The following is a 19,724-nucleotide window of genomic DNA, read 5'->3' as shown; positions in this document are numbered from 1 at the left end:
GCCCAAAAAACTTGAATTTTTAAGGCTACACGTCAAGTGCTAATCGAATATCGACAGATCTATTTATATTAACGTAATTCTCATATTGTTCGGGACGCGTACAATATGTTTCTATAAAGTTTAGGGGTTATAATTAATTAGAACGTTTTTTAAATAATTATTTTGCCTGAAAAACTTGAATTTTTAAGGCTGCACGTCAAGTGCTAATCGAATATTGACAGATCTATTTATATTAACGTAATTCTCATATATTTTGGGACGCGTACAATATGTTTCTATAAAGTTTAGGTGTTATAATTAATTAAAACATTTTTTAAACAATTATTTTGCCCAAAAAACATGAATTTTTAAGACTACACGTGAAGTGCAAATCGAATATCGACAGATGTATCTATTTTAACGTAATTCTCATATAGATTGGCACGCCTACAATATGTTTCTATAAAGTTTAGGTGTTATAATTAATTAAATCATTTTTTAAACAATTATTTTGCCCGAAAAACTTGAATTTTTAAGGCTACACGTCAAGTGCTAATCGAATATTGACAGATGTATCTATTTTAACGTAATTCTCAAATAGATTGGCACGCTTACAATATGTTTCTATAAAGTTTAGGTGTTATAATTAATTAGAACATTTTTTAAACAATCATTTTGTCCGAAAAACTTGAATTTTTAAGGCTACACGTCAAGTGCTAATCGAATATCGACAAATCTATTCATATTAACGTAATTCTCATATTGTTCGGGACGCGTACAATATGTTTCAATAAAGTTTAGGTGTTATAATTAATTAAAACTATTTTTAAATAATTATTTTGCCTGAAAAACTTGAATTTTTAAGGCTGCAGGTCAAGTGCTAATCGAATATCGACAGATCTTTTTATTTTAATGTAATTCTCATATAGGTCGGGACGCGTACAATATGTTTCTATAAAGTTCAGGTGTTATAATTAATTAAAACTATTTTTAAATAATTATTTTGCCTGAAAAACTTGAAATTTAAAAGCTACAGGTAAAGTGCTAATCGAATATCGACAGATTTTTTTATTTTAACGTAATTCTTATATAGTTCGGGACGCGTACAATATGTTTCTATAAAGTTTAGGTGTTATAATTAATTAAATCATTTTTTAAACAATTATTTTGCCCGAAAAACTTGAATTTTTAAGGCTACACGTCAAGTGCTAATCGAATATCGACAGATGTATCTATTTTAACGTAATTCTCATATAGATTGGCACGCCTACAATATGTTTCTATAAAGTTTAGGTGTTATAATTAATTAGAACATTTTTTAAACAATTATTTTGCCCGAAAAACTTGAATTTTTAAGGCTGCACGTCAAGTGCTAATCGAATATTGACAGATCTATTTATATTAACGTAATTCTCATATATTTTGGGACGCGTACAATATGTTTCTATAAAGTTTAGGTGTTATAATTAATTAAAACATTTTTTAAACAATTATTTTGCCCAAAAAACTTGAATTTTTAAAGTTACAGGTCAAGTGCTAATCGAATATCGACAGATTTTTTATTTTAACGTAATTCTTATATAGTTCAGGACGCGTACAATATGTTTCTATAAAGTTTAGGTGTTATAATTAATTAAATCATTTTTTAAACAATTATTTTGCCCGAAAAACTTGAATTTTTAAGACTACACGTCAAGTGCTAATCGAATATCGACAGATGTATCTATTTTAACGGAATTCTCATATAGATTGGCACGCCTACAATATGTTTCTATAAAGTTTAGGTGTTATAATTAATTAGAACATTTTTTAAACAATTATTTTGCCCGAAAAACTTGAATTTTTAAGGCTACACGTCAAGTGCTAATCGAATATCGACAGATCTATTTATATTAACGTAATTCTTATATTGTTCGGGACGCGTACAATATGTTTCAATAAAGTTTAGGTGTTATAATTAATTAAAACTATTTTTAAATAATTATTTTGTCTGAAAAACTTGAAGTTTTAAGGCTGCAGGTCAAGTGCTAATCGAATATCGACAGATCTTTTTATTTTAATGTAATTCTCATATAGGTCGGGACGCGTACAATATGTTTCTATAAAGTTCAGGTGTTATAATTAATTAGAACGTTTTTTAAATAATTATTTTGCCTGAGAAACTTGAATTCTTAAGGCTACAGGTCAAGTGCTAATCGAATATCGACAAATGTATTTAATTTAACTTAATTCTCATATAGATTGGCACGCCTACAATATGTTTCTATAAAGTTTAGGTGTTATAATTAATTAAAACATTTTTTAAACAATTATTTTGCCCGAAAAACTTGAATTTTTAAGGCTACACATCAAGTGCTAATCGAATATCGACAGATCTATTTATATTAACGTAATTCTCATATTGTTCGGGACGCGTACAATATGTTTCTATAAAGTTTAGGGGTTATAATTAATTAGAACGTTATTTAAATAATTATTTTGCCTGAAAAACTTGAATTTTTAAGGCTGCACGTCAAGTGCTAATCGAATATTGACAGATCTATTTATATTAACGTAATTCTCATATATTTTGGGACGCGTACAATATGTTTCTATAAAGTTTAGGTGTTATAATTAATTAAAACATTTTTTAAACAATTATTTTGCCCAAAAAACATGAATTTTTAAGGCTACAGGTGAAGTGCAAATCGAATATCGACAGATGTATCTATTTTAACGTAATTCTCATCTAGATTGGCACGCCTACAATATGTTTCTATAAAGTTTAGGTGTTATAATTAATTAGAACATTTTTTAAACAATTATTTTGCCCAAAAAACTTGAATTTTTAAGGCTACACGTCAAGTGCTAATCGAATATCGACAGATTCATTTATTTTAACGTAATTCTCATATAGATCAGGACGCCTTCAATATGTTTCTATAAAGTTCAGGTGTTATAATCAATTAAAACTATTTTTAAATAATTATTTTGCCTGAAAAACTTGAATTTTTAAGACTACACGTCAAGTGCTAATCGAATATCGACAGATGTATCTATTTTAACGTAATTCTCATATAGATTGGCACGCCTACAATATGTTTCTATAAAGATTAGGTGTTATAATTAATTAGAACATTTTTTAAACAATTATTTTGCCCGAAAAACTTGAATTTTTAAGGCTACACGTCAAGTGCTAATCGAATATCGACAGATCTATTCATATTAACGTAAGTCTTATATTGTTCGGGACGCGTACAATATGTTTCTATAAAGTTTAGGGGTTATAATTAATTAGAACGTTTTTTAAATAATTATTTTGCCTGAGAAACTTGAATTCTTAAGGCTACAGGTCAAGTGCTAATCGAATATCGACAAATGTATTTAATTTAACTTAATTCTCATATAGATTGGCACGCCTTCAATATGTTTCTATAAAGTTCAGGTGTTATAATTAATTAAAACTATTTTTAAATAATTATTTTGCCTGAAAAACTTGAATTTTTAAGGCTACACGTCAAGTGCTAATCGAATATCGACAGATCTATTTATATTAACGTAATTCTCATATTGTTCGGGACGCGTACAATATGTATCTATGAAGTTTAGGGGTTATAATTAATTAGAACGTTTTTAAAATAATTATTTTGCCTGAGAAACTTGAATTCTTAAGGCTACAGGTCAAGTGCTAATCGAATATCGACAAATGTATTTAATTTAACTTAATTCTCATATAGATTGGCACGCCTACAATATGTTTCTATAAAGTTTAGGTGTTATAATTAATTAGAACATTTTTTAAACAATTATTTTGCCCAAAAAACTTGAATTTTTAAGGCTACACGTCAAGTGCTAATCGAATATCGACAGATCTATTTATATTAACGTAATTCTCATATTGTTTGGGACGCGTACAATATGTTTCTATAAAGTTTAAGGGTTATAATTAATTAGAACGTTTTTTAAATAATTATTTTGCCTAAAAAACTTGAATTTTTAAGGCTGCACGTCAAGTGCTAATCGAATATTGACAGATCTATTTATATTAACGTAATTCTCATATATTTTGGGACGCGTACAATATGTTTCTATAAAGTTTAAGTGTTATAATTAATTAAAACATTTTTTAAACAATTATTTTGCCCGAAAAACTTGAATTTTTAAGGCTACACGTCAAGTGTTAATCGAATATCGACAGATGTATTTATTTTAACGTAATTCTCATATAGATCGGCACGCCTACAATATGTTTCTATAAAGTTTAGGTGTTATAATTAATTAAATCATTTTTTTAACAATTATTTTGCCCGAAAAACTTGAATTTTTAAGGCTACACGTCAAGTGCTAATCGAATATCGACAGATCTATTTATATTAACGTAATTCTCATATTGTTCGGGACGCGTACAATATGTTTCTATGAAGTTTAGGGGTTATAATTAATTAGAACGTTTTTAAAATAATTATTTTGCCTGAGAAATTTGAATTCTTAAGGCTACAGGTCAAGTGCTAATCGAATATCGACAAATGTATTTAATTTAACTTAATTCTCATATAGATTGGCACGCCTACAATATGTTTCTATAAAGTTTAGGTGTTATAATTAATTAGAACATTTTTTAAACAATTATTTTGCCCAAAAAACTTGAATTTTTAAGGCTACACGTCAAGTGCTAATCGAATATCGACAGATCTATTTATATTAACGTAATTCTCATATTGTTTGGGACGCGTACAATATGTTTCTATAAAGTTTAGGGGTTATAATTAATTAGAACGTTTTTTAAATAATTATTTTTCCTGAAAAACTTGAATTTTTAAGGTTGCACGTCAAGTGCTAATCGAATATTGACAGATCTATTTATATTAACGTAATTCTCATATATTTTGGGACGCGTACAATATGTTTCTATAAAGTTTAGGTGTTATAATTAATTAAAACATTTTTTAAACAATTATTTTGCCCGAAAAACTTGAATTTTTAAGGCTACACGTCAAGTGTTAATCGAATATCGACAGATGTATTTATTTTAACGTAATTCTCATATAGATCGGCACGCCTACAATATGTTTCTATAAAGTTTAGGTGTTATAATTAATTAAAACATTTTTTAAACAATTATTTTGCCCGAAAAACTTGAATTTTTAAGGCTTCACGTCAAGTGCTAATCGAATATTGACAGATCTATTTATATTAACGTAATTCTCATATATTTCGGGACGCGTGCAATATGTTTCTATAAAGTTTAGGTGTTATAATTAATTAAAACATTTTTTAAACAATTATTTTGCCCAAAAAACATGAATTTTTAAGGCTACACGTAAAGTGCTAATCGAATATCGACAGATGTATCTATTTTAACGTAATTCTCATATAGATTGGCACGCCTACAATATGTTTCTATAAAGTTTAGGTGTTATAATTAATTAGAACATTTTTTAAACAATTATTTTGCCCAAAAAACTTGAATTTTTAAGGCTACACGTCAAGTGCTAATCGAATATCGACAGATCTATTTATATTAACGTAATTCTCATATTGTTTGGGACGCGTACAATATGTTTCTATAAAGTTTAGGGGTTATAATTAATTAGAACGTTTTTTAAATAATTATTTTGCCTGAAAAACTTGAATTTTTAAGGCTGCACGTCAAGTGCTAATCGAATATTGACAGATCTATTTATATTAACGTAATTCTCATATATTTTGGGACGCGTACAATATGTTTCTATAAAGTTTAGGTGTTATAATTAATTAAAACATTTTTTAAACAATTATTTTGCCCGAAAAACTTGAATTTTTAAGGCTACACGTCAAGTGTTAATCGAATATCGACAGATGTATTTATTTTAACGTAATTCTCATATAGATCGGCACGCCTACAATATGTTTCTATAAAGTTTAGGTGTTATAATTAATTAAAACATTTTTTAAACAATTATTTTGCCCGAAAAACTTGAATTTTTAAGGCTACACGTCAAGTGCTAATCGAATATTGACAGATCTATTTATATTAACGTAATTCTCATATATTTCGGGACGCGTACAATATGTTTCTATAAAGTTTAGGTGTTATAATTAATTAAAACATTTTTTAAACAATTATTTTGCCCAAAAAACATGAATTTTTAAGGCTACACGTCAAGTGCTAATCGAATATCGACAGATTCATTTATTTTAACGTAATTCTCATATAGATCAGGACGCCTTCAATATGTTTCTATAAAGTTCAGGTGTTATAATTAATTAAAATTATTTTTAAATAATTATTTTGCCTGAAAAACTTGAAATTTAAAGGCTACAGGTCAAGTGCTAATCGAATATCGACAGATTTTTTTATTTTAACGTAATTCTTATATAGTTCGGGACGCGTACAATATGTTTCTATAAAGTTTAGGTGTTATAATTAATTAAATCATTTTTTAAACAATTATTTTGCCCGAAAAACTTGAATTTTTAAGGCTACACGTCAAGTGCTAATCGAATATTGACAGATGTATCTATTTTAACGTAATTCTCAAATAGATTGGCACGCTTACAATATGTTTCTATAAAGTTTAGGTGTTATAATTAATTAGAACATTTTTTAAACAATTATTTTGCCCGAAAAACTTGAATTTTTAAGGCTACACGTCAAGTGCTAATCGAATATCGACAAATCTATTTATATTAACGTAATTCTCATATTGTTCGGGACGCGTACAATATGTTTCTATAAAGTTTAGGGGTTATAATTAATTAGAACGTTTTTTAAATAATTATTTTGCCTGAGAAACTTGAATTCTTAAGGCTACAGGTCAAGTGCTAATCGAATATTGACAGATCTATTTATATTAACGTAATTCTCATATATTTTGGGACGCGTACAATATGTTTTTATAAAGTTTAGGTGTTATAATTAATTAAAACATTTTTTAAACAATTATTTTGCCCAAAGACTTAAATTTTTAAGGCTACACGTCAAGTGCTAATCGAATATCGACAGATCTATTTATTTTAACGTAATTTTTATATAGTTCGGGACGCGTACAATATGTTTCTATAGAGTTCAGGTGATATAATTAATTAGAACATTTTTTAAACGATTATTTTACAGGAAAAACTTGAATTTTTGGGTTAGACGTGAAATGCAAATCGAATATCGACAATTCCATCTATTTCAACGCAGTTTTCATATAGTTCAGGACGCGTACAATATGTTTCTATAGAGTTTAGGTGATATAATTAATTAAAACATTTTTTAAACAATTATTTTGCCCGAAAACTTTGAATTTTGTTTGCTATACGTGTAATGCTGTTTAAATGTCGACAGTTCTATTTATGTTTACGCAGTTCTCATATAGTTCCGGACGCGTACAATATTTTTCTATAAAGTTACCGTGTTATAATTAATTAAAACATTTTTTAAACAATTATATTGCCCGGAAAACTTGAATTTTGAAAGCTAGACGTGAAATGCTAATCGAATATCGACAGATCTATTTATTTTAACGCAGTTTTCATATAGTTCCGGACGCGTATAATAAGTTTCTAAAAAGTGCTGTTGATATAATTAATTAAAACATTATTTAAACAATTATTTTGCTTGGAAAACTTGAATTTTGAGGGCTAGACGTGAGATGCTGGTTGAATATCGACATTTTTATTCATTTTAACGCAGTTCTCATATAGTTCCGGACGCGTACAATAAGTTTCTAAAGAGTTTCGGTAATATAATTAATTGAAACATTTTTTAAACATATTGTGGTCGTATATTCGAAATACGGTGAGATGCTATTATGTGATTTTGGTAGTTAGCATCTCATTTATAAAAATTTATTTAACATACGTAATTCAACGTAACTATTGTTGAAACTTATCAAGAACTGTAGAACTATGCTGGATGCAAGTAGTTCTGCAGTATTTTTTGAGATGCTAAACTTTGAGATGCTAACTTCACACACGTTTAATTGGCATCGCGGAAAAGCGACAACAATACTTCGAGAGATGCGAGTATCGATGCCATGCCCTTTTTTAGAAAGAACAATTATTATTGCAATTGTTATTTTTAAAAAGTGAAGAACTAAATAGCGCGTAGCGCGCGCCTGTGTTGTTCTAGTTATATTAAACTTCTTATTTGTTTTTTGTCATATTTTTTCTTTGAAGTTTTTTATTTGTTTTTTTTTTAATTTTATGTTTTCTTAAGCATGTTATCGACATTAGCCATACACATTTTGAGATCACATCATTTTGAGAGGCGATATTTCTTGCCAATACTTTTGTAGAGAAAAAAACTTAATGCTCTCATTTTATAGTATCAAATTTAAATTGTTTTGTATTATAACCTGGCTAAAGAATGGTAATAATCTTTTAGTTCTTATAAAAATGTTTATACTTATAATTGGCGTAAAATATTTAGATAGCATTATTTTTATAGAGAAGTTAATTTATATTATTTATGTTGAATTTGACACACTTAGTATATATTACTTAGGTTGAACCATCCAATAATTTTTTTCTTTAAAGGAAAAACCATACACTTGGAGCCTTTTTTTATCTTTTTTTATATTTTCTTTATTCTTTTCACAAGTTGCACCACCAAGAATAATTAATATATTTTGTAACTTTAAGTTTGTAACTCAAGCTTAAACCTGTAATAAAAATTAATATTTATATTAATTAGACAAGAAAATATTATCAAAATTACATCTTATTTATACGCAATTTTATTACGATTTACAAAGAAGAAAGAATATCTTTTTCCATGATTTTTAAGTGACCGTATATTTTAATCGCATGATAAAATATCACAAGTTAAAATAGTTAATCTGTAACGAAAACATCCGGTAAGTTTATCGGTTATTTCTTTTAAGATAAATAGACAGTGTAAATAAATGTGATGGAATATTTCTAGTTTCTGTAAATACTAATCTTATGACGAAGTTAGTTTTTCTTGTTATCACGACAATGAAGTTGCCCGCGATAACCCGCGATACCCAAAGTCCAGGGGCGAAACACACGCGGAGCATCCGACATAAAATTTTGTCTTTAATCAGTTTTCACTTCACGAGAACGTTGAAAATGAATGAAAATACATTTGTTATACTTATTAAGAAAAAAAGACTACAGATTTCGACTACAGATAAAAATTCTTGAAAATGTGCAAACCGAATACTTTGTCGGTTTTGGAAGACTATTTCTTATGACTATTTCTTTGTTTAAATAAAATAACTATTAAATGTCGATTCCTGTATATTCATTTAAATTTTATCTGATTAGAAGGTAAAAAACTTATGCAATTTGGGATTGAAAAAAATATATATCGTACTTCATTTCAATTAAAATTGGAATGTTCAATTAAATAAAAAAAACGTATTTTTTTGCTTTTTACTTTTCCCACTAATCTAACTTAACGTGATCTTAACGCGCGCGCGCGCGCGCGCGCGCGCGCGCGCGCGCGTGTGTGTGTGTGTGTGTGTGTGTGTGTGTGTGTATGTGTGTATACATGTATGGATTAGTTGTTGGTTCAGTTGGCTCAATATTTGATATATTTTAACACAATCTCGTAAAATTATTTAATTATTATTTAATTTAAGTTTTAATTTGTTCTCTATATAAATCCGTTAGTAACAGTTCATACAATGCTTTCTCAAATTTATAACTTTAATACAAATATTTATGTTTTTAATCATAATTTATAAATAATTAAGTATGAGAGAAGGAATCAATTTGAATTATACTACCAATAAAGCTATTATTTTTAAAAAGAAAATAATTAAATAAAAGAAATAAGAAAGAAAGAAACAAAAAAGTAGGAGTAGTTAAACAACAATCCACGAAGTTGCAAACAAAGAGTAATAAGTAAATATGTACAATAATTTTTAGATCCAGACTGTATGTAAAAAAACATACAAATATGTAACAAAAATAAAAGATACAACCATTTTTACGGTATCTTGTCAGACATTCAATTGTATGATAATCGTGTTTCACGCATGCGATAAATTCAATGTATTTGCTATTATGGGATAATACTACAATATCGTCAAAATACAACTACATGAAAGGTTCTTGTATACCTATTACCTATGTTTTGCTTTTTATATTTTGTGAAACAATACATGTGCATATCCCAAGATTTAAAATATTTCGTATTTTTTTGGAATAATTTGGAAATAATTTTGTATCTTTTTAGATTTGTTCCCTATATTTTTGAAGTATAAAAGCATTAAAAATTACATGTTGATAATACGAGATTTCCTTTTTTTTATTATTATTTGATTATAACAGTTCAATTAATAATTTTAGTCACAGAGGATGTCGGTGGGACTGATTTAGACCGCATGACTATTAATCCAATCCAAATAAGAGGCAACACGTGTGTAGACGGTTGGGTAAATGGTGCTGGCGCAACCATTCGCCCAGGATACTAATCCAACGAGTTTTCCATTGACAGTCAATGGACCACCAGAATCACCCTGGAAAAAGCAACGCGTTTTTTTTTTCAATTTTAAATTTGGAATTCTTTCATTGCGGTTTAAAATGTTAAACTATATTTAAGTATGGTTTTTTTAAAGAAAAACAGTTTATAGATAGTTAAATAAGAAACTTTAAATAGAGAAAGGTGGATCACTGTAATAGAAATTGCTATTTTAAGTAAAACTTACGTGGCAAGATCCTTTCTCGATTGATGGATCGTATGCGCAAATTTGTGTAGGATAGACATTGTATCCTATACGGTTGTACATATATTTACAATAGCTCTGATCACCGATCAGAATGTTGACTCGTTGTAACTTAACAGTGGTTGGTCCCCCTTGCTATAATTTCGTATAATATTTGTAAGTAGTAAGTAATAACATTTATCGAAAAATATTATGATTGCACAAGTTTCTGCTTTGTTGATCAAAGGTCATTATTTTTTTTACTTTTTACATTTGTAAATTACACTGGCGCAAAATAAACAAAACAAAAATTTGACGGAATTTTTAGGCAATTTTCAAAGTGATGTAACTTTGAGAAAAATCATCTAAATCATATAAACTTTTTTTAAATTAAAGAGCAAAGATTCTACTTTAAGAATCCCTAGGCAAAGTTTGATTTGTTAAGTATAACCTTTTGTATCTCATAAAAAACCAAACACATTCTTTTTCATTAAAAAAAGTAAAAGTTTGTTATCATTTTTACAAGTTTCTCGTTAAATTTTTTAATATTAATTTAGATTCTTAATATTAATTTAGATTCTTAAAATTTACTCTTTTCTAAGCAATTAAAAAAAAACATGTCAATACAATGTTCTTTGTTAATTATACACAAGTTTAAAATTTGTATTGCATTTTAGGGATTTTAGCAAATAAATACAGTATTTTTGGATACCATAAAACGTAAGCTCTGTAAGGTTAGCACTCCAAAATGTGAATTTTTATAAAATGCAGATGACATTAGTTGTCGTTTGAAACGTATTTAATATGATATTGCACGTTAATTTATCGTGTTTAACTCAATCATACCGCCGTCATCAGAGTGACCCAATGTGTACCATGTGGAGATTGAAGATCAGATTTTACACATTATATGAAAAGGGCCAATTTTTTAAATAAAATTTAAATTTTTATTTTTTATGTATGAGTATGTGTATATTTATGTGTGATCCAGAAAGAAGATAGAATAGAGCGCGGGAGCCATAAATAATTGTGTAAGTAGAAACATCAGACTATTAGAAAGAGACAGAAATTCCAAATAACGTGGCTGTCGTTGTCTATTCACGTATGTGCAATGCACAGATTTTAATATTTTAGGCTAATAGAATGGCCCCGGACACTATACGCTCTTCTCTGGGCATGCGCTAAGACAAGGACAGCCAGATCACTTCAACTTTTTGTCTCTTTCTAATTGCCTGATGCTCTTTTAGGTGGCTCCCGCGCTCTATTCTATCTTCTTCTCTCTGGTTATGATCTGAGCAGGCTGCTAAAACGGCGAATCTTCTGTTGACTTCAGTAAAATTGGCGCGTCAGCTATCCATATTCAAATCAGTAAGTGCAAATTTCCATCGATGAATTTCAGAGCCACATAATGTGCAAAATCCGATCGTCAACCTCCACGTGGTGCTCACTGATGACGGCAATATGATTGAGTTAAACACAAATAAAATCAATGTACAATATCATATTGATACTCAAAATCATGATATTCAAAAAATACCCTATTTATTCGCTAAAATACCCTAAAATTGCAGTACAATTTCAAACTCGTGTGCAATCAACAAAAAACATCGTATTGACATGTTTTTTTTAATTGCTTAGAAAAGAATGAACTTTAAGAATCTTGATTAATATTAGCAGATTTAACAAGAAACTTGTGAAAAATGATAAAAAACTTTTACTTTTTTAATAAAAAAAAAAAAGTTTGGTTTTCATGTTATACAAAAGGGTTACACTTAACAAACTTCTGCCTAGGGATTCTTAAAGTAGAGCCTTTGCTCTTTAATTAAAAAAAAAAGTTTATATAATTTGTATGATTTTTCTCAAAGTTGCATCACTTTAAAGATTGCCTGAAAATTCGATCAAAATTTTGTCTTAATTTTTTTTGGTCGGTGTATATTTAATTATTATAAACGATTTTTATGATAATCAGATCTTTCTTTATTCTATCCTTGATCTATTGAATTTGAATTTCAAATTCTGAAATAAAATTCAGCGGTCTTTAAACTTGTAGAACATAAAGTTTTTATAGGTTATTTTGTTAGAGAGCGCCTCCAAAGAATTAAAAAGACCAAAAATTTACCCAAAGCCTGCCCCATCCTGACACAACAGCAATATCATTAGGTTTAACGACATCACCTTTTGGTAGCAGGGGAAACATGTTCAAATCTTTCAAGAGACCTATCCACCTAAAAAACAGTTTCTGCTTGAAATTTTCAATTACAATAAGATGCAGTTTGTTAATCCTAATTTTTTTGTGTCAAAAGAAACAGATTTAAGTTTTCAATTTTTTGTATAAAAAGAAAATTTATGTCATGCTTACCTTTAGTAAAGCAATATCGTTAATATAAGAATTACTTGGATCATATTCTTTGTGTACAGTAATTTTGACAACATTATGCTCCGATTTCGGGTCAGTTAAGTTAATGGTGCCAGCAACAACTTTTATATCTCTGGCATTTTGACTACAAAATTTTTTAAATTTATTGAAATGTATAATGAGCATATTATATTTGTTACATCACAAAAATAATTACATCATATACATAGTTACATCACAAAAATAGAGAGAAAGAGAGAGAGAGAGAGAGAGAGAGAGAGAGAGAAGAAGAGAAGAAAATAAAGAGAGAAAAATGTAAATTATTTTATTGAAAATATTATTAATGATATTACTTCTCAACACAGTGAGCTGCGGTAATAACGTAGTAATTATTCAAGACTGATCCACCACAAAAGTGGAGGAAGAATATTTTTGTTGAAGGGAAACCTGTAAAAATCACACATTCTATTATTTATTGTAATAGTTTTATATGTTTTTTAATCACAGTAAAAAATATTTATATTTGTATATTTATATACGAACAAGTTATATAAAGAGGAAAGTCTGATAAATCTTCTAAATTAATATATATGGAATATCTCAAAAATTAAATATTGCATTTATTACGCTAATAATTATTATGAACATTTTGTTTGGATGGATATATTATATCCATCCGGACGAGACAGAATAATTATAATCGAACTTCACTTAAGGTAAGTCCGTTAAATTTATTAATTATATTAATATAACAGGATTAGGAAGTAACGCGTTATTTGTAATGTCGTTACTGTTACCGTTACTTTTTTTCGACAACGATTTAGTAACGCTGGTACTTATTTTATTTGTAAAAAGTAACGACGTTACATTTTCTCTTGTAACGGTAAATTGATCGTTATTTATTGTTATTTTTTAGGCTGCGTTCCAATATTCACTACTAGTATTGAAAATATATAGTTTACGTTATAACCATTACATGTGCATTTACATAACTGTAAGATTTCATCTAATCGTATTGCTTATAGTTCAGCCGAATTGAACCATCGCGTTGTTTAATTTCTTATGACCGCGGTTATGAAAATGTACGAGCAATGGCTCTTATATACCTCATATATATTTTCAGCACTGACAGTGAACATTGAAACACAGCCTTAATATTCAGTGACACAATAAAAATGCTTTGCTTCGATTGGTACATTTAGTATGTTATTGTGAAGCTGTGGATAAAATAGTCGATAGTTATGACATTAGGCAAAAAACTGCAAAAAATTAATTATGAAATATTAATAAAATATTCAGGGTTGGTTAATATATTTTTTACTAAATTATTAATTTAAAGTTAATGGATTATAACATTAATTCAGTTAAATTAAAAGTTACATCAATAAAAAATTAGCTCAGTTAAAATTACGTTAAGATTAATTTAACTCAAGTGAAAGTAAAAGTTAATTTAAGAAGCTTTATTTATATTTAATTAAAAGCCATACAATTTATTGAAATCAAATTAATAATTATAATACAGTATTGATCACCAAATATATTTAATATTTTATTTGTAAATTAAGTTATAATATTAATTATATGAGATAACCCAAAGACATTTTATGCATAAATGTATTTTTATTTTATAATTTTTTTCTTGCCTAGATAAAATTTTTTATTAGAAAAATGTTAATAAAAGTAAACTTTATACGTTTTAAAAATAATTTGTTAAAGTTAAAATTATTTAAAATTACGTAACTAAATTAAAAGTTATTAACTTTTTAATTTTATTAATTAATTTTCAACTTTTTAACTAATTACTACTCAACTCTAAAAATATTTGGAGATAAATATCACTCTACTTTATCTTCAATTTACATCCTTTCTCAAAGCATCCTATCGTAGAATTTTAAAAAAATAACGTAAAGTAATGATATTTTCAGCGTTACTTTCAAGTAACGGCAACGCGTTACTTTTTACTATCAGTAATGAGTACCGATAATGAGTTACTTTTTACCGAAAGTAACGATAATGGTAACGCATCACTTTTAAAAAGTAATTTTCCCAACTCTAAATACTAATAAAAATATATGTATTTAGAAAAATAAAAAGTCTTTACTGTTTAGATAATAGCTTTTATGATATCCGATTTACATTTTTATCCAGATGGGTGTCATGCCAATCCAACTGCTAATGTATATAAAAAATATTTGTTGCAATAATTAAATAATAATTATATAATAATGGTTTATAATTGATCTAGAAATGATAATTAAGGGGATCCTAAAACTTTCTACCGATTACTTTGATTATTTTCAAATCACTACTCTTTTAATTGTATTTACAAATTAAAAATCTTTTTTCACAATTAAAGTACAGGCGGTAACATAAGAATTTTATATAAAAAACAAAAAAAAATTTAATATAATTTACAAATTAAAATTTTTTTCGTTTTTTATATATAAATTCTTACGTGCATTGAGAAAAAAGTTACTTTATGTTTTAAAGCAATAATTGTTCCAGATGTATCTGCTTATAGGGTCTATAATTGATCATTGATAATTCAAATTTCAGATCCCATGTATTGATGTCCCAATAACTAAGAATTAGTATGGTGTTTTACTTTTCTTAAGGTCATGTTTGATTAAAAATTGATCAATTATGTTGTTCTCCACGTCCTGGAGTGAACGTGAAAATGCCATTTCTCCACGATTTGTTATCTGGGATAAAACTGGCTTTACAAAAACTTTAATTATTGCAAAATACGAAACAATATAAAAACTGCTATACTACCTGAAAGAAGATACTTTCTAGTTTAAATTTGTGTTTTTAAAGTTTTACCTTTAGCTTTTATTTTAGTATTAGCGACCTTTCTTTAAAAATATCTATTTATATTCTTAATTTAGTGACGTGTACCTGATATGGAATCTCGCCTGGTTTAGCATCTTCCCCATTCACGATCCTGGGATCAAAGAACGGAAGAACTCCAGCTGCAAATAAGTAGTATTTATTGATCTTTATAAAATTATCTAGATAACTATCTAGACAAAAAATAGCTATATTTTATTTAGATTATTAGAATATATATTATCTTTGTCTTAAAAAAAGTGTAATCTTTTTAAATATTTAAGATAATGTGAAATAGTAACGAAAATAAGGTTGCATTTAACTTCAACTTTCAAGTTATATTTAGCCTAACAAAATTTTTTTAAGTGGTAACAACAAGATTGCGTTTCAAAATTCACTGTCGGCAGTGAAAATTTATAGTACATGTATGTGAATTATTTTTTAGACTTTTAGCACTAACAATATCAAAATGCAATTCAAATTACACAATCAAGCGTAGTGGTCTAATCCAATTATAAGTTTCACTACTGCCACTTAATTATAAAAATATAAATAGAAATACAGTACAATATAAATAAATAATATCAAACACAATCACATATATGTAGTTAAACAAATAATTATCAATTAACCTGAAAGATTATTACTCAAATACACACACACCATGACAGAACGCCAGAAGACTGAGGAAACACAAATTTTCAAAGCCATTGTGTGATCACTGACCGAAGCCTGATTTGAAATCACGTTGACGCGAATTATATGTACCTGTTTTTAATTCCATTGCCCCACTTATGTATAAGTTTTAATTATCAACAAATTTTCTTAGAAAACCAGATTAGATAGATCAATAATGAAGTAGTATATTTTACTGATACAGATTGTAAAAATCAATCATCCTGATAAATATGGATATTGTGTCACTAGAATTTTATTCAAAATATTTCTGATTTGGTTCGCGATTTCATTATCTCTTTTTATTGAAGCTAACGGTATAAATAATTACACTTATTTAATTATAACGTTCTATTTCTAATTATATATAGTTTTTAATAACTTATTTGTTAAATAATTTTTTGTTTAAATATGTTTAACAATACTATTATACAAAAAATTAGATATAAATATTAATATATATTTGTAATTAAAAAAATATATATAATATGTAAATATCCCATATATAACACGGAGAGAATTTCTACACATAATTTCACGAATAGAGAGTGTGAAAATCTTTATACATCACAAGTGCAGGATTGGGTAATACACAGGATGTCCCAAAACATACGGTCAACACTCGTAAAGGATAAAAGAGATTGAGATAAACATAAAAGTTCAATATTGTCTTAAGTTAAGTTTTGAGTTAGGTCTTGGGTTAGGTCCCAATAATCAAGGTATTAATTTTTCAAAATATGCGAATGAGAGCGTGCCGAGAGAAGAGCTCGATCCACTCGAGCCATAACACGGAAAGAAAATCTATCGTGAATGTATGATAAGCTTTCATTAATTTACTGTTCACAATTACGATAGAAATTAATTAAATTATTTGCCGATTCCATACTTAATATCTTGATTATTGGTGGACCTAACCCAAGACAATATTGAACTTTTATGTTTATCTCGATCCCTTCTGTCTTACGAACGTTAAGTGTACTTTCTGTTTTATTATTTAACAATTATGTTTTGCTTAATCTTCTAATCAATAATTTTATTAGAAGAAAATCTTTCCTCTAATTTTATTCTATCTTTTTTTGTTAGCGAATAATAAACAAAAATAAATTTTTTAAGGATTGACCTTATTAGACAACCTCTAAAGGTGTTGAATTGAACAAGAAAAATAATTCATTATATATCAAGAAATACTATATTATTAAAGTTTTATAATTTTTTAAATTTTTACATTTTCTTCAAGTTTTTCCTTTATTAGTCTTTATCAGCATTATAATATCAACATGCATTATAATTAATTAAATCGTAATTTTATATGGTAAATATAATAGCACAACGTTATACATTTACATATGTCACAAAATGTGTACTGAGAGAAACAAAAAATAGCAATATAAAGACAACAAGACGTCATCAAGAATCAAACAATAGATATAAATTATAATATTTAAAATATACGTCAACATGATCTTGAAAATTGTTAAGTCAAACCCAGGATCAGATATACATTTTTATAATAATTAACCGATTAAAAGCAAAATTCATATGAAATTAAATTTTAATAAAGTAATTAAATGCTGTAAAAATCAAGATTAAAATTGTAGTAAAAATGATTGATATAAGTAGAAATCAATGAAATATAGCTAGCTGTATAATCTAGCTATTTAAATCTCATGTCTACGTCATGGTCTCAAGAACGACTGCAATCACTCTTTAACTAATCTGTAATCTATCTTTATTATATAAATTTACGTCATCATATAATTTTTGGAATCTTTGAAATGTTAAATATAATTGTGCTATAGAATTATAAATAAATTTTACTTTCTAAGAAACAGTAGTACCTTCATAATTATGATTTTAAACCGTTTTCCTTTCAATCCTCTTTTAGACTATACAACTTTTGTCTGATATATTTTTTCTATGATAGTTTCAGGATTAATAATTTGTAATCTTTTAAATATCCTGTATAATAAACAATAAATTTATTTTACTAATATATTAGTTAGTGCACTAAGAAAATTAATAAAAATCCTTCAAAAAGTAACAAACCATGTTCAATAGAAAATTTGTTTTGTATAACACAAAAAATGTAATCTGATCATTAAAACAAAAAAAATTAGTAACCTTAACAGTCATTGTTTCAAGTTTGACAGACATAAGATATTTACATATGAGCATTAAAGTTTCTATTCAAAAATATCTAAATATTTTTCGTGAATATTCGTCAACGATCATCGCACGAGATTAAGTGTGTGAGTGCAATAATATAAATAAATATTAAAATAAGATAAGGCCAAATTGAATTAAATAAATGATATTGATTTTATAAAATCAGATATATTTATTACTAGAATAAGTATTATACTTATAGTGTATGTTATTATATTTTTAAAAAGTACTAAAATATTTTTAATTATAATAAAAAATTTATATAAAAAGGATTTATTTCTTAGTTTACTTTTTTTTATATGTTTTTATTGTAAACTTTTCCGTTTTTTGATAAACAACATATACTGCACATTAAATAAAATAACAATATTTAAATACTTTTTTTCATATTTTTTTCTCGTAAACATTTTTACTCGTACAAACATTTAATATTTTTTTGAATGTAGCTGTGATTGTTATTAATTATAAATTTGTAATTAATATCGGAAATAAATATATAATCTTAATTTATAAATTTAGACAACAGAAACACAACATATATAATTATAAAATTAGTCAGATATACAATTAAAAAATGAATATATCACGGACATTTTGTCGCCGTGCCATGTGAACTTTATTAATATGAATTAGCGCAAGACATTCTACCGTATCTCTTGATGACGGATTTGGATTTCCCATAATCTCTTATCTCGTGTGATAAATTTTCACGACTCTTTAATACGATTAAATCATTATTAAAAGAAGTATCACAATTCTTCTGATACAGTTTTATCGATATAATAATTCAAACAAAATTACTTTTTTTAAGACAGTTAAAAAAGGGCGCCAAGTGTGTGTACTTCTTTAGGAAAATACCATAACGAAAAGACAAAAATTTGTTTTTTTCTACAAAATAATGATATGAATAAATGCGCCAACTATAAAACAGATATTTATCAAAATTTATTTATTATTACTTTTCAATACACGGAGAGAATTTCCTTTAAAATTTACCCTCAAATTTGATAATTGTGGGATAATGTGTTACCTCGAGAAATTTTACTATACTTTTTAGTAAATTTTACTATATTTTTAGTAAATTGTACTAAACATTA

General features: G+C 26.9%; 1 pseudogene; it reads right to left on the bottom strand.

Annotated features, from left to right (window-relative positions):
• Positions 1-10,221: 10,221 nt before the first annotated feature.
• LOC105840878 lies at positions 10,222-16,570 on the bottom strand (annotated as a pseudogene).
• Between the last annotated feature and the right edge of the window lie 3,154 nt (positions 16,571-19,724).

The sequence above is a fragment of the Monomorium pharaonis genome, unplaced genomic scaffold, assembly GCF_013373865.1.
Source record: "Monomorium pharaonis isolate MP-MQ-018 unplaced genomic scaffold, ASM1337386v2 scaffold_407, whole genome shotgun sequence".
NCBI lineage: Eukaryota > Metazoa > Arthropoda > Insecta > Hymenoptera > Formicidae > Monomorium > Monomorium pharaonis.
The sequence above is the reverse complement of the archived record's forward strand: the minus strand, read 5'-3'. Positions and strand labels throughout refer to the sequence as shown.